The sequence below is a fragment of the Ochotona princeps genome, chromosome 3 (assembly GCF_030435755.1).
Source record: "Ochotona princeps isolate mOchPri1 chromosome 3, mOchPri1.hap1, whole genome shotgun sequence".
Classification (NCBI taxonomy): Eukaryota; Metazoa; Chordata; class Mammalia; order Lagomorpha; family Ochotonidae; genus Ochotona; species Ochotona princeps.
Genome location: NC_080834.1, coordinates 44,114,498 through 44,118,301, shown reverse-complemented (window position 1 = coordinate 44,118,301; position 3,804 = coordinate 44,114,498). Strand labels below are relative to the sequence as shown.

At 38.6% G+C, this 3,804-nt stretch overlaps 1 pseudogene; it reads left to right on the top strand.

Annotated features, from left to right (window-relative positions):
• Positions 1 to 753: 753 nt before the first annotated feature.
• LOC118758884 (shieldin complex subunit 3-like) lies at positions 754 to 1,505 on the top strand (annotated as a pseudogene).
• The last annotated feature ends 2,299 nt before the right edge of the window (positions 1,506 to 3,804 follow it).

Below are 3,804 nucleotides of genomic sequence, written 5' to 3'. Positions count from 1 at the left end.
CAGATCTCCCAGGAAGCACAGCACGTGGGCTCCCTTCTGTTCCCTTCCAGAACACATTAGCAAGAGGCTGTGTAGGAGATAGAGAAGCCTGGGCTAAAAAAAAAAAAAAAAAAAAAAAAAAAGCAGTTTTATATTAATGCAAGCAATGGCTGAATCCACTCTGCCACTATGCAGGACTTTCCTTCAAATAATCTATGTGAAAATCCAAATCCCATTGTGAAAGCATTAGTTACTGGGGCTTTGAATGTGAATTACCTCCTAAAGGTGGAATTACTATCATTAACACATATATCCATGTAAGAAAGTTATAAAACTAGTGTTGTCCAAGTGTGCTGCTTTTAAATCGCGATGTGTGATTGTACATGGAAAATACGGTGCTTTATGTATACAGCTCCAAGAGCCAAAGAATGGCTTTGGTGAGAAGAAGCCGGAGGCTTCTGCCAAGGTCGTAGTAAAAGGAGAATTTAAGCAACTGGAGACAAGACGCGCTGTGGGCAGAACGTTTGAGGCTCGTTCTTCGGGAACGTGCGCTTTTTCATTTTCTTCCGGGCCAACTTGAACCTCTTCAGCTCCCGTAGGCTGAGTCAGGCCGGTCAGAATGGAAGTGAATCCCCCCAAATAGGAGCACCTTCTGGCGCTGAAAGGTCCTGATTCCCCCTGATTTGGCAAGAAGATATTGTAATAATAAATTACATTCTAGGTCTGAGGAGTTCCGCTGAGAAATTTTCATTAAGAATAAACGATTATTGCAAAATGACAATATAAATAATATTACATTATCGACCATGTGAGAATGATCCCACACAACTGTCAAAAATTGCAGAAAAGATAATTCAAGACTTGCCTACTAGTCCACAATCAAGATTTATTCCTTGGTTTCCATATATGATGGGTCCCGACTTCCAGTCAAACCTAAGAGGTCACCACCTGCGATTTCCAGAGATGCCCTGGAAGATGTGAAACGACCCTTGACCGTTTTCGAACAAGAGGTGATATCCCAGAGTTATGACTGCACAGTAGGTCTGTTGGAGTTTCAGCCTCATCTGAAAAGGCAGCTGTTGGTGCTGTGGCACTCGCTGAATGTGCAGGTTCCACCTGGACAGCTGCAGAAGCAATCAGAGCAAGGAAAACAGCACAAGTGGAGATTCTGGAGTGTCTCGCTTCACAGCACTCATTGTACTGGAGAGATTTTACCTTTGTTCAAAAAATTGCAAGACACTTTGAAGACACTAAGTTTACATTCACTTTATAGAGCAAGATAGACAATAGAACACACTATTTCTAGTCACCAATCTGTGGAAGATATTTGTGCAAAACTCAATCTAATTATCAGGCACAATGAACTTCCATCCTGTAATGCTACAATTCAGAGATATTTAAGCCAAATATGGGTGTTCTGTGATATTATCTACTGTGAATATGTGGGAAATCTTAAAGAAGGATTAGATCTTACTGGAAAAATCAATGTATTCGTGCGTAAGTATGGTGTTATTATTAGTATGTAATGAATCCCACTGATGATAGGAACATTGTGAATGAACTGAGTATGAAGTGAAATAGTTGAATCAACTTTTTTCTGGCTTTTAAATTAAAAGCAACAACAACAAAAAAACACAAAATAAAACAAACAAACAAACAAAAAAACTAGAGTTGTCTTTTACTAAGGAACATAATGTGAGGGTCCAGGACAAGAGTTCCACTGACTAATCTTCCACCTCTGATGGCGCTTCTCATATGAGCTCTAGTTGATGTCCTGGCTGCTCCACTTCCCATCCAGCTCCCTGCTTGTGGCCTGGGAAAGCAGTGGAGAATGGCCCAAAGCCTTGGGAACCTGGGTCGTGTGGGAAACCCAGATGTTCCTGTCTTCTAACTTCAGATATGCTCAGCCGTTTGGGTGTGAACCAGCAGATGGAAGCTCTTTCTCTGTCTCGCCTTCTCTTTATAATTCTACCTTTTCAATACATATAAATAAATCTTTTTTTAAACGAGACACTGCAAAAAGTTACAGTCTGTGCAAGATTCAAAAGAGGACCCATTCAGATCCTCAGTATGCAGGTACCTTTACCTCTGATTTCTTTTCTCACACAATGTACTACATCTATTTCTTGTATTTAAGAAATGCAATACATGGAAACTTTTCATAACTGCAGTGTTTCTTCAAACATTTAAACATTTGTGTAGAAACCTTTTGGCATTATTTCCAATATATTTCACAGATATTTAAACCAAATATATTTTTAGACATCTAATAACTAACTTCATTGATTCAAAAAAAATCCATCCTAGCTCAATTGTTGAATTGTGTTTTATAGTATCCAGACACAAGTGAACAACAGTCAGTATTGAATATCAAAGACATTGGAGTCAGAAAGGTTTCACAAATCCTACTTGAAAGCAATGGAATAAATTAAACCTCCTCTTTGCAATAGCATTCTTGATTCTAGTTGACCGAATTTCTCATATGAATCTGCACTTGCCAAGCCATTAAAATATCCACAATACTATAAGAAAAAGTGTCAAATGGGTTAGAGCACTTTCATTTAAATACACTGGGATAATTTCCATTATTTTTTTTTTCATTTTTATGAAGAAGAGCAAAAATAATCCTAAGCTTTGCACATATTTAAAATAAAAAATATACATTGCTGTATTAAGCAGAATAAATATTTGAATAACCATGATTTGACTTAAGAAATAAAAGGTGACTAAAACCTTGGAAGTCAACCACAAACTCCCTTTAAATCATATGCAGCCCTAGTCTTCCAGAAGTAAACTTTTCACTTTGTTTATTATTTTAATTGCTTTCTTGTTTTTCTTCATAATTCTTCACTTGATTGTTTGTTTAATTTGGTCCTACTGTGAATCCAAAAGTGAAAACCTACTCTAGGGGTTCCCCCAGGGTTTGATTTTTTTTCACCAACATCAACATAAATTCTTGTGCTGTGGATTGAATATGGTTTGTCTCTACCAAAGCTCATAAGGAAACTGAATTCCTTTGAGTAAAAGTATCAGAAGACAGGGCCCTTAGGTACTGAGCAGAGTGATAAGATACCGCCCTCATGCATTGATTCATGTGTTTCTTCAAGGACTTTGTTTAAGTCTGCAGGGTATGAGTCAGGTCTCACAGGGGTGGATTAGTTTCTACAAAACTGACTTGATATGATGCTGCCTGGCACCACCCTTAAGTCTCTATTTTTTTCTTCTAAGATTTATTTATTTATTTGAAAGCAGAGATAGAATGAAAGAAGGAGACACACAAACACACACAGAGAAAGATTTTGCCTGCACAGATTCACTCTCCAGATGGCCCCAGTGACTGGTGGTATTTCAGTCTGAGGCCAGGATCCTGGGGTTCTGTCATCTGGTCCTCCCTTCTGAGCAACAGAGACCCATGCCTTGGGGCCAGATTTGTTCTTCTCCCAGGCATACTAGGAGGAATAGGGATTGCAAGTATCATTGCTCCTATGGGATGCCAGCATTGAAGGCAGCAACTCAACATATGTCCCACAACTCCAAACCCCTCATGCCTCAGCACAGCTTGCTGATTCTCTTGCAAAGAAAGTTTCTCATAGGCAAATACTTCCTCTTTCTGCATCTCTATAACTCAGATCCTCACCAAAGCAGCCACCTAATCTTCAATAAAACCATGAGTCCAAAAAATGTTTCTTTATAAAACACTCGTACTCGGGATCATATTATGACAGCACAAAGTGGAGATGTCATCATAATATTTATATTTGGGTTTCACTCTTTTTCGCTTTTTCATGAAAATCCAGCATACAGATATATCATCATTTGATTACC